General features: G+C 41.6%; 1 protein-coding gene across 1 annotated transcript in view; it reads left to right on the forward strand.

The window, feature by feature from the left end:
- Positions 1–13,379, forward strand: part of ARMC2 (armadillo repeat containing 2) — a 126,825-nt gene that overhangs the window by 30,418 nt on the left and 83,028 nt on the right. The window lies entirely within an intron of this gene.

Genomic DNA, 13,379 nt, shown 5'->3' on the forward strand with positions numbered 1-13,379 from the left:
TTTAGCTGAACCGACTTTGTCTGCTGACACAGCCTGAAGAGTGTCACACACACGGAATTTATATTAAGCAACCTAGTAGTCCTTGTAATGTCGTTTTGCATTCAGAACATTTTTTTAAATTAAAGGAAAAATGAAATGTCTCCTTAAGTGGAAGAGAACGACTTCAAATTGGGACTTTGGGAGTTGAGTAGAAAACATCAAACTGGCCATTGCAGACAAATCGTTTCCAGTTGGTGAATAAGAATAGGCTGTGGACCTCAGAGCTTAAACATAAAAGGCATCAGGAAAACTTGTGTTTCTTTCAGTATTTAAGTAAAAAGGAAACATTTATCTTGCTGCATCCATCCTTACAGTAATGAAAGTTGACTAGAAAAACCAGACAAGAGCTATTTAATTTGTTTATTTGCAAACCTTCAGATGTGGCAGAATAATCTGGAAAGCCAGAGTTCATTATGTCTTCCTCATTCTGGAACTTCAGGGGCATTTTCAGTTACATGTTTTATCCCACAAACAGCAAAAGACAAATCAGTTAGCACTTCTTCCTCACTGTCCAAAATTATGAGGCACTGGCAACAGCACTAATTGTTTTCTTTGTGTTTTGTTAGGACGGCTTTTGTGTCATATAAGGATTGTGTCTAAGTTGGGTTTGCAATGTACCCTGGCAAGGTTAATTTTCAGTAACATTTTTGCTTTATGAATCTTTACCTCCTTTAATCATTGGGTGGAATTTTGTTGGAGTGGTGCCAAAAAAGAAAAAAGTTTATATAGTAGGATTAAAACAAACCAGAAAATGGAAACTCTTAGCAATTCTTTCATTAATGACATTAGTGAATCAGTCTGGGACACTTGATAATTGTTTCTTGTAAACATTTAAGTGACTAATTCCAAGAAACAATCTTTGCTATGCAATGGACTATTCCCAGTTTTGATGCTAGAGCCCTACCCTCAATTAACTTTTTTTCATCTTTAGACCATAAAGTGAAAAGGAAGACTCTTGTCAGTGAGCTGGGCTGGCAGGAGCAGGGAGGGTTGAGGAGTGTGTAAGTAGACCGTGGAAAGGGGACAGAGTGGGTGAGGACACACTCCTAGTGTGGGGACCTTGCAGGCTTGTCCAGTGTGAGAGTGGCCACCTGGGTGGTGTGTGTGTGTCTGGCTGGGAGAGGAAGGAGCATTTTATTTCCATGAAACTGCAGTAATTGTATACTCTCATTTAAAATATGGATAATTCAGATATGGGATGGACTGGAGTTCAACTTTATGCTGGTTATGGTGGAAAAAGGATTTGCTAAGCAAAGTATCATTGTAAACAATATTTTAGAGGACTATTTAACTTTACAAAAGAGAACACACTCTCAAGCACGTATGGAATGCCATCCTCAAACCTCGTGCCAGTTATAGTAGTCTCCATATGCCCATTTAGGGATTCATTTAAGGTCTGGCAGACTTGCTCCTCAGCAATACTTCACCATCACTTGCTTTGTATTACTATATGGATTGAAAGTAATGCAGCCGCCATTAACAAAATGTGTGTATGCTCCATCCATTCATCCACCCATCCACCCACTGACATATCTACCCATACATTCACCCACACACCCATTCATCCACCCATCCACCTATCTATCCACCCATTCACCCATCTACTCATCCACTCATCTGCCTACCCATCCACCCATCCATCCGTCTACCTACGCACCCATCCATCATTCATCCATCTATCCATCCATCCATCCATCCATCCATCCATCCATCCATCCATCCATCCACTCATCTATATATTTACCCATCTATCCAACCCATTCACCCATCCATCCACCTATCCACCCATCCATCTATCTACCCATTCACCCATCCATATATCTCCACATCCATCCACCCATTCACCCATCCATCCACCTATCCACCCATCCATCCACCTATCCACCCATCCATTCATCCATCCATCCATTCATACATCCATATACCCATCTACCCATTCATCCACCCATTCACCTATCCATGCACCCATTCACCCATCACCCTATCCATCCACCCATTTATCCATTCACCCATCTATTCATTCACCTATCCACCTATCCACCTACCCATCTATCCATCCATCCATCCATCCATCCATCCATCCCTCCATCCATCCATCCATCCATCCATCCATCCATCCATCCATCCATCCATGGAATCTCCTTCAAAGCAGATGAATCTCTTTACCTGCTTTAAAAATCTTTTAAGGCTTTCTGTGTAAATGTTCAAACTGTCATGTTTTGGAAATGTGATCTTTAGGAGGAAAGCCCAAGAGCAGCCAACTGTTGTGGAGAGTCAGGGACTCTTCCTGAGGAGCCAGAATCTCTGGACTTAGGTTTGATTCTCTTTCAGCCACTTGATTTAGCTGTATGTGGCAAGTCTGTTAACACTTTCAGGGGCTCAGTTTTCTAATGTATAAAATGGAAATAACTCTGCTCTTTTACGGCCATCTCCTTCTAGCCCTCACTGTAGGTTGTGGAATGATGACTAAGGCTTGAAAGCCTTACTAATAAACTATCAAGTGCTCTTAGTATTGTTGGAATAAAAAATAAGAAAAGAGGGCTTCTGGTTAAAGGCACAAAGGCATTCTCTAGTAATTCAATGAAAGCAGCAAAGAATGAAAAACAGAGAAGTAAATTTCATCAGTGAAACAAAAAAATGGCTACGACCCTGAACTACACAACATGAAGCAAACTTTACACTGCAGTATGAGCTTGATGTTTGTTGGTCTGCCTGACAAACAGGCCTTCTTGCATTGTGTAATAAATCCTGCTCAACCCATATTTGGAGAAAGGCTAGCCCTGTCTTCCCTGTGTCCCTCCCAGGGATGGTTATGTGGCCCAGGGCTGGCTAATGAGAGTTCCAACCCCAGCTACAGCAGTTGATTCAGAGATGGGCACATGATCCAAGCCAGGCTGGTTGCATTCCTCAATGGGACTTTCACCAAGGCCTTTGGGGAAAGTGCTCTTTCTCCAGGTTACAAACTATAAAGATGATGTGGTCTTGGAGCTGACAGTGGCCTTTCCACAGCCTTATGGAGAGAGGTTCTGAGAGGGAAGTGGTATATAAACAAAAAAAACCAAAGAATGAATATAATGATCAAGTTCAAGGATGATATATAAACCTCTAGATCCAGCTGTGCCTGAAGTCACCACATCAACATTGTAGAATACTATTTTGTGAGCCAATATGTTCCTTTTTCTCTCTCCTTCCTTCTTTTCTTTTTCTTTTCTTCTCTCTCCTTCCTTCCTACCTTCCTTCCTTCCTTTTTTTTTTTTTTTTTTTAACGGAGTCTAGCTCTGTTGCCAGGATGGCGTGCAGTGGCACAATCTTGGCTCACTGCAACCTCCGCCTCCTTGGTTCAAGCAATTCTCCTGCCTCAGCCTGCCGAGTAGATGGGATTACAGGCATGCACCACCACGCCAAACTAATTTTTGTATTTTTAGTAGAGATGGGGTTTCACCATGTTGGCCAGGATGGTCTTGATCTCCTGACCTTGTGATCTGCCCACCTCAGCTTCCCAAAGTGCTGCGATTACAGGCATGAGCCACCGTGGCTGTCTTTCTTTCTTTCTTTCTTTCTTTCTTTCTTTCTTTCTTTCTTTCTTTCTTTCTTTCTTTCTTTCTTTCTTTCTTCTTTCTTTCTTTCTTTCTTTCTTTCTCTCTTTCTCTCGTTCTCTCTTTCTCTCTTTCTCTCTCTCGTTCTCTCTTCTTTCTCTTTCTTTTTCTTTCTTCTTTTCTTCTCTCTCTCTTCTCCCCTCCTTCCTTCCTTCCTTCCTTCCTTCCGGGAGAGTTTGTGATACTTTAGATTAGGTTTTGTCACTTGGACCATTGCATTCATAAGAATCTAGTTAGCCTTTCAGACCCTAAGAAATCTAGATGATAACAAGGGGTAATTTGAAAGTAGACACATACCTTCTCAGACCTTGAGCAAGAAACAGATTTTACTAAAAGTGAGTCTCTTAATTTAGAAAGGTGTACTCAATATTTAATTAAAGAGATGAGATCTAACGATGTGGGCAGGCTGTGGGAGGAGGGAGTATGCCCTGTGTAAGGACTCCATTCAAGATCCAGATCATGAAGTGAGGGGGAGGATGGAGCTGAGGATGACAGACACTCCTGGTTACATGTGAGCCAGCTAGTTTGTGTGTGTGTGTGTGTGTGTGTGTGTGTGTGTGTGTGTGTTTGGGGGGAGGGGCTTGATACATTAGAATTTAAGGAACCCAGCATGTGAAAGGGCTTTTCCGTGCATCACAGCAACCTGCTCCACACAAACCAAGGGAACATACACTCCCAGGTCAGCAAAGGTAATGGATTTGGTGATTGCAAGTTTAAGAAAACGAACCACAGTTTAAGCTACAGAATACCGTCGTTCGCGCTTTCTATGGATCTTATTCAGTGTCAATAAATAAATGGCTCTGTTTAAAGATGAATACTATTAAGAGAGGAATCAGCGTCGGACTCCAACTTAGATGTATAAGGAACATAGCAAAAGACAAATGAAGAAGCAGGTCACAGAAGGTATTACCCTCCAAAAACAAACAATTTTCCACAGTCTCAGAGAAATTATAGAGAACGTGATCATTCTCTTTAAAAAAAAAAAAAAGGTCCAGGTGTGGTGGCTCACACCTGTAATCCCAACACTTTGGGCGGCCGAGGTGGGTGGATCATGAGGTCAGGAAATCGAGACCATCCTGGCTAATACAGTGAAACCCCGTCTCTACCAAAAATACAAAAAAATTAGCCAGGCATAGTGACGGGCGCCTGTAGTCCCAGCTACTTGGGAGGTTGAGGCAGGAGAATGGTGTGAACCCTGGAGGCAAAGCTTGCAGTGAGCCGAGATCACGCCACTGCACTCCAGCCTGGGTGACAGAGTGAGACTCCATCTCAAAAAAAAAAAAAAAAAAAAAAGAAAACACTGTTCTTTGGGTTATAAGAATTTAAATTATAGATTATGAGCCCACATAAGGAGATGAAAAATAAGCTTACAGTACGCAAAAAAGAAGTGAAAGAAAAATGTATCAAGAGGAAAGCCACATTAGGAATAAAAAATTAGAATATAACAGCTGAAAATACAATAGGACATGGTGGACAGGCTAGAAGAAATTATACAAAAAGAAATGAATAATAATAAAGCTATGAAAATGATTGTTGAGATAGAGACAGAAGAATGAAACTTGTTTTCCTGAAGAAGATAATTCTCTTCCTTCACTTCCTCTGCTAACACTATCTTACTGTGAATTGTCAGACACTTTTCTAAGTGCTTTACATATATTAAGTCATTTAATATTCACAACAACTCATGAAGAATGGAAGAGATCAGAGCAGAAAGAAGAAAAATATTAAGACATAATAGAAGAAAACTTTCTAGAACAAATACTTAAATCTGAAGCTCAAATGGACACATGGTATTCTAAGAAAATTTGATATGGAATAATCCACACTAAGACATTTCCACCAGTGCTCAGCACTAGAACACTACCCAGTACATAGTACACACTCAGTGAATAATTGTTGATTGGGCGGGCAAATGAAGAAAGTTTCCTATGGCCATCCTGGCTGAACAAATGAGTCACATAAAAGGAGAAGGCGGCAGGCTGGCCCCTGGTTTTCTTAAAGAATCACTCAGGGCCAGAAGGCAGTAATGTCTATGAAGTCCTGAGTATAATAAGGGGTAACTGAAGAATTGTATTGCCAGTCAAATTGTACAGAGGCAACAGATAGACATTTTCAATATGAATGAACTGAGGGAATATACTACTCATGCACTTTCCAGAAAACTTGTAGACAACAAAATGATGAGTCAAAATTCAAAACCTAGAAATGAAGAAGCTATGGTAAGAGCATTCATGGTGAGTACAGTAATGATTTTGTTTTCGTATTGGATTAAAACTAAACAACTCTGGTTATGGAAAAGAAACCTTGACTATGTGGTAGTAATATAAATGACCAAAACCAGTACTTGGGAGGAAGTGTGAGTACTGATTTCTTTATTTTCATAATGGGGAATAGATTTGTCAGTAGCTAAAGTCTGAAATTGAATTATATACTTGAAAAAATAATGATTTCAGCATCCTAATGTTTTTCATTGCTTTTTTCTTAACTTTAGAGAGATCTTTTAGAAACTATTATTTCTTTGTGAAGACCCATTCATCTGAAGTTCTACAGTTCCTTCAGTTTCACCTCAATTTCTGTTTCTCTGTTAAGTTCAAGCAAAATTTATACTTAATGCTTTTTCACTACAATATCATGTATGGTATGATACCGTTTATATGTATACATTTACCTGCCCTCCCTCCTGACCTTCTGTTCTTTCATTCTTCTATCTTTTCCTTTGAACATATGCAGAAATATGTCTGGAATGATGCTGACCACATATTATGATGTTTATTTCTGGGTGGTGGGATCCTGGATAATTTTTTAAAAATCTTCTTTGTACTTTATTATAATGGCCTTTAAAAATAATAAATATATCATTTTTTTCAAAAACAATGAAGTCATTATTCTTTTAAGAAATTAAGAGCAATGTGGCTGAGAAACTTTCCATTTGGAAAAGACAAGACATTGGCCTGATTTTGTAGAGGCCTTTCTTGTTTCTGTCCGATAAGCATTTCCTGGTAAGCAATGCCCTGTGCTGAGAGTTTGGAAGATAGAGGAGTTGACCCTGTCCCTGAGGAGCTTACCAGCATGTCAGGCCTTGCTTCTCAAGTATGTTCCCTGGACCAGCAGCATCAGCATCCTCTGGGAGTCTGTTAGAAATGCAGAACCTCAGTCCCCAGACTTACCAAATTAGAATCTGCATTTTTATAAGATCTCCAAGTGCTTTGAATGCACACACGAGGTCTCGAAGCACTGTTCAAAGATGAACTCGAATGCTGGAGGAGTGAAAGGGGAACTGAAAGAAGGTATCCTGAGAGTTTAGAGGTCAGAGCAGCTAATTCTGACTTGAGGATCAAGGGAAAATTCCTAGAGTAGTTGGGATTTGGGGGTACATTTTGAAGGTTGATTTTCATGAGGGATGGAGCACTGTGTTCTTGGCTAAAGGAGGAGCATAAGCCAGAGGTGGGATTTGACGTGGCAGTGGCAGGAGGCATCCTGAGGCTGCAAGCCATAGTGCTGAGCAGCGTGTCTGGAAGGGAAGTTAGGGACACACGACAGATGGCCTTCAATGCCACTCCCAGGCATGTGGGTCCATTGTTTAAATAAAGGTGCACCACTGAGAGGTGACTTTCGCTGTCAGTTATGTGAAGGACGAATGGGGAGAGGAGAGCCTGGGACAAAGGAAGCCATTGGGAAGCGGTTGCAGCAGTTCGAGCGTAAGGTGAGGGGAGCATGGCACCAGGGCATTCAGAATGGAAAGAAGAGATGGAACCCTGCATTGCACTGGTTACCACAGTAGCACGCTGCAGAAGAGGCCAGTCACAGCCACTGCTCCCTGTACTGAACAAAGTCCTCCCAGATGCAGCACTGACAAGTTGCAAGGGCTTTTCACATGCAGTGCCTTGAAACTGTGGGGCTTTGAATGTTAAGGGGAGTATGAAACCATGAGCCTTTACTCTTAAGCTAAGGGAATTTAAGGTTAACTAAGTTAAGCTAACGTGGATAGCGACAAAGCAATATATCTAATCGTGTATATATATATATATAGAACTTTAGTAATAACCAGTTAGTGATTATTGAAAAAGGTGCCAAGGTTGTGTGTGTGTGTGTGTGTGTGTGTGTGTGTATTTTAGTCTTGTGCCCAAGCCAACACTATTAAGTACCTTGGAGGACTTTCTTAAAATTTTGATCTTACAGACATCCCTTTAAAACCATGTCCTTTAATTTCAAGTGTTTCTGTATAGCTGTTTAAGTAGAGTGTTTAAGTTTAGTAATTAAGAAAAAGTGATAATCTGACTGGATGCAGTGACTCACACCTGTGATCTCAGCACTTTGGGAGGCCGAGGTTAGAAATTCAAGACCAGCCTGTCCAACATGGTGAAACCCCATTTCTACCAAAAATGCAAAAAAATTAGCTGGGTGTAGTCCCAGCTACTTGGGAGGCTGAGGCAGGAGAATTGCTTGAACCCAGGAGGCAGAGGTTGCAGTAAGCTGAGATCGCACCCCTGCACTCCAGCCTGGGTGACAGAGTGAGACTCCATCACACACAAAAAAAGAAAAGAAAAAGTGATAATCTGGAAACTGTATATCTGGTGCTTTAGGCTCTGAAATATGCTGAGGGGACCCTCCCTCCGTTGTCCACCCCTCCGTTGGTATTACCAAATTGCAGTCGAAGTATTGAAGAGACTATAAAGCAGGATCAGCAAACTAAGGCCCGTGAGCTAAATCCAGCCCATTACCTGTTTTTATAAATACAACTGTATTGGAACACAACCACACTCATCATTTACCTATTGTCCATGGCCATCTTCCAGCAAGAGTTGAGTACTTATGACAGAACCTCTGTGGCCACAAAGCCTAAAACATTTACTACCTTGAACCTACACAACTTGAATCTAGTTTGAAAAATGAAGTGTCTTTTTCTTATGGCAAGGATAAGTTTAGTTCAAAAGTTGCTAAATTTTCTCTTACCCATAACCATCCTTTACAATTTCCTTGCATGTCATTTTTTCCAAAGTGGAAATAAATTTATCGACTTTTTAAACATTCCAAATCCTTCTATTTAATCTACTTCTTAATATTTGTTTATTCCTCTAAAGTAGGAATAAACAAACTACAGCCAGCCAGGTCTGGTGGCTCACGCCTGTAATCCCAGCACATTGGGAGGCCAAGGTGGACCAATCACCTGTGGTTGGGAGTTCGAGACCCACTTGGCCAACATGGTAAAACCCCATCTCTACTAAAAATCCAAAAATTAGCCAAGTGTGGTGGCACATGCCTGTAATCCCAACTACTTGGGAGGCTGTGGCAAGAGAATCACTTGAGCCTGGGAGGTAGAGGTTGCAGTGAGCAGAGATCACACCACTGCACTATAGCCTGGGTGACAGAGCAAGACTGTCTCAAAACAAACAAACAGACAAACTACAGCCCAGGAGTGAAATCTGGCCATCCATCTGGTTTTTGTTTGTTTGTTTTGTTTTTCTTTTTTACAGCCCTTGAGCTAAGAATGGTTTATATACTTTTTAAAATCATTACGTTTTAAATGGTTGTGAATGTAGCCACGTAGTACCTGGATTTTCCCACTTGGCCTACAAAGTATGCAGCATATATTATCTAGCTCTTTAGGGAAAAAGCTTGCTAACCTCTGACTAAAGAACTTTAGTCATAATAATTAGAAGAACTGTCAGAATTACAGCAAAATCTGAATTTTTTAGTTTTTTTTTTGTTTTTTGTTTTTTTTTAAACAGAGTCTTGCTCTGTTGCCCAGGCTAGAGTGCAGTGATACAATCTTGGCTCACTGCAGCCTCCGCTTCCCAGGCTCAAGCGATTCTCCTGCCTCAGCCTCCCAAGTAGCTGGGATTACAGGTGCACGCCACCACACCCAGCTAATTTTTGTATTTTTAGTAGAGATATGGTTTTGCCATGTTGGCTAGGCTGGTCTTGAACTCCTGACCTCAAATGATTCACCCACCTCAGCCTCCCAAAGTGCTGTGGTTACAGGCATGAGCCACCATCCCTGGCTAATTTTATAGTATTTTTAAAGAAATATACTTGTATTTCTTTGGGGTGCTTGTGGTCCAGAAGTAGATATTTTCCACATGATTGACTCATGGATGGGCAGTGGTAACTCAAGTCACTCCATGTATAGCACTGCCATAGCCACAGATTGGTTCTGGCTGTTCAGAGTGAAATGCAGGACCCTCCTCACTGATTGCAAGAGAAGACTTTGCTATTGCTCTTAAACATATAGGCTGAGGAAGAGAGGCCTGGGAATGCTGTACCCATTTTGCTTTCATCAGAACTCCACCCTGGTTACAGCTGGAACTGAGGGAAAGGCAGGGCTAAGAGAATCGTAGAAAGATGCAGCCAAAGGTCTGATTGCACCATACCTAAAACCCACCCTACCTGTCCACATTCGGGTTATGTGAGTCAATAAGTTCCATTTATTGTTTAAATCCATTAAAATTAGGTTTTTGTTATTTGTCGGTTAAGATATCCTAACGAACAAAACAGTGCCGATCTGCCTCTACGAAGAATTTCACAGAGGAGCTTTAAGAATTAATTTCTGAAATTATTTTTGGTACATGAAAAATCATTGCAAAAAAAATGTAATTACAGTCTTTAATAATATGGAGCAGGAAACTAGGAAGAACAATTTTGCTGGATGACTGAATCAAGATCCAAAAACATCTAATAGGCAGGAATTCTTTGCCAAATGCAGCACTGTGGAATTTAGGAGGAATGAGCAAAGGCCCAACCTGGATGGGAAAATCTGCCTTAGTGCACATGCAGGAAAAGATTAGAGACACCCACCACTGTGATGTGGCCACCAAACTGCTAATGTCATTTTAGGCTGAAGTGTTACTTAGAACATCTCTCTGTCCTCAAGCAATACTACCTTTGGCTGAGTGCTGGGTTCCAGACTTTAAATGGGATCCAGACAAGCAAACACTCACTTCAAGTAACTGAGTATCGTAGAAGAGATTTGAAACGGTATCATGTGAGGAACAGTTGAAGGGACTGCAGGAGTTTGCTGATGACATCAGCGATGACCACAATCATAATAGTAAACATGGATTATTTACCCTGTGCCTGGAACTGTACCAACCAATTGCACATCCTATCATTTAGTCCTCACAACAGTCTCACATTGGGGGATAGTGTTATTTACCACCCCCTTATACAGATGAGGAAACCAAAACTTACCCGAGGTCACACAGCTATAAGTGGTTGAACCATGGGATTTAAACCACAGGAGATGACTTTATGTGGGGAATGCAGCGTCTTTAAATATGTGTAAGATTATCAAGAAGGAAAAGGACAAAGATTTGTTTCATGCAGTTCCAATTAGTAGAACCAAGACCAGTGAGTAGAGTTTACAGGAAAACAGATTGCTGTTGAGTACATAAGTCCATCTATTCTTCCTTTTCTCCTTAACGGAGTGATTTTCTTTTCTTGATGCCTCTCTTCCCCATTCAGTCTTACCGTGGGACTTCAGCTCTATGGCTGTGTGGAAACCCTGGTGGGCTTCCCCTGCTATCCTGTTCCTCCAGGGCTACATTCTGTTCTTTCCTCTGCCTGAAATCCTGCCAACCCTTGATTTGTAGAACCTCTTGAATGTGTTCCTTCTTCTCCAGTTCCACTGTCACCCTCAGATTAGTCCTTGTTCATTCTCTCCAAGTCTCCTAAATACTCCCGTCATCGCACACCCCCAAATCCCATCACTTCCTTGTATAAGAACCTATGACAGTTCCTTACTGCCTGTCAAATCAGATTCATTTACTCAACCCACAGTGTGGGGCAACAGTTCCCAATACTTCTCAGTAGAAACCTTCTATGACTGTCTTACTTGCCCTGGGCACTTATCCCCTGCCCTCAGTATCAGGCTGCTTATGCCAGTCTTTATTTTCACTCGTGCTATTCCCCTTCTGGGAGTAGTGTTGTCATTTGCTGGTTTAACTTTTATTATTTTTTTATTATTATTTTTTGAGGCAGAATCTTGCTCTTTCACCCAGGTTGGAGTGAAGTGATGCAATCTCAGCTCATTGCAACTTCCACCCCTCTGGGTTCAAGTGATTCTCCTGCCTCAGCCTCCTGAGTAGCTGGAATTACAGGTGCCCGCCACCAGGCCTGGCTAATTTTTGTATTTTTAGTAGAGATGGGGTTTCACCATGTTGGTCAGGCTGGTCTTGAACTCCTGACCTTAAGTGATCCGCCTGCCTCAGCCTCCCAAAGTGCTGGGATTACAGATGTGAGCCACTGCACCCTGCCTATTATTATTTTTGAGACAGGGTCTCACTCTGTCACCCAAGCTGGAATGCAGTGGCACAATCTCAGCTCACTGCAGCCTCGACCTTCTGGGCTCAAGCGATCCTCCTGCCTCAGCTTCCAAAGTGGCTGGGGCTATAGTTGTGTGCCACCATGCTAGATAGTGTAAAAATTTTTTTTAGAGGGAGGTCTTGCCAGATTGCCCAGGCTGGTCTTGAGCTCCTTGAACTCCTAGGCGCACTCACCTAGGCCTTCCAAAGTGGTGGCATTACAGTCGTGAGCCACCATGCTGGCCAACTTTTACTCTTTAAAGGCCCATTTTGTGGTCCACTTCTCCCACTCACTAACCACTTCCTTCTTAGCACCCTCTAGTTCTTGCAATCTGTTTAACTTCACATTCTAGCATGTTATTAACAACTCTATTGGACTTTTCCGTGAAAAAACAGTGGTTCCTTAGTTCCTCAGAGTAGATTTTAAACTTCATCAGGACAATGCCATGCACATTCTTTAACTCAATAAGATTTGGCTCTGGACCGCTTAGATTAGTGATTATTGACTCATAAGGAAAGAGAAAATTAATCTCCGTTTATTAAGTTCTTCCAACATCAGTCGCTGTACTAAGCAGAGTCACTGCATTCGATTTAAGATGAGGAAACCAGGCTCAGCACAGTGGCTCACACCCGGCAATCCTAACACTTTGGGAGGCTAAGATGGGAGGATTGCTTGAGACTAGGAGTTTTAGACCAGCCTGGTCAACATAGCAAGGCCCCCATCTCTGTTTAAAATTTTTTTTTTTTTTTTTAAATGATGAGGAAACCAAAGCCAAGTAAAAGGTCACAATGCCGATAAAAGTTAGACCCAGGACCCAAACTCAGGCAGCTTGGTTTCAGAGCCTACCCATACCCTCCACACCATAAGGATCACATAGAACAGCAGTTAATCCCAGTCCTGTGCTCTTTTTTATTTCTAGCATTATTATTACTTTTTTAAAATTATACTTTAAGCTCTGGGATACACGTGCAGAACGTGCAGTTTTGTTACATAGGTGTACGCGTGCCATGGTGGTTTCCTGTGCACATCAGCCCGTCATCTACATTAGGTATTTCTCCTAATGCTATCCCTCCCCTAGCTCCCCACCCCCTGACAGGCCCCAGTGTGTGGTGTTCCCCTCCCTGTGTCCATGTGTTCTCATTGTTCAACTCCCACTTATGAGTGAGAACATGCAGTGTTTGGTTTTCTGTTCTTGTATTAGTTCGCTGAGAATGATGGTTTCCAGCTTCATCCATGTCCCTGCAAAGGACATGAACTCATCCTTTTTTATGGTCGCATTGTATTCCATGATGTATATGTGCTACATTTTATTTATCCAGTCTTATCATTGATGGACATTTGGGTTGGTTCCATGTTTTTGCTATTGTGAACAGTGCCACAATAAACATACGTGTGTACATGTGTCTTTATAGTAGAATGATTTATAATCCTTTGGATATATGC

The sequence above is a fragment of the Mandrillus leucophaeus genome, unplaced genomic scaffold, assembly GCF_000951045.1.
Source record: "Mandrillus leucophaeus isolate KB7577 unplaced genomic scaffold, Mleu.le_1.0 Scaffold160, whole genome shotgun sequence".
Classification (NCBI taxonomy): domain Eukaryota; kingdom Metazoa; phylum Chordata; class Mammalia; order Primates; family Cercopithecidae; genus Mandrillus; species Mandrillus leucophaeus.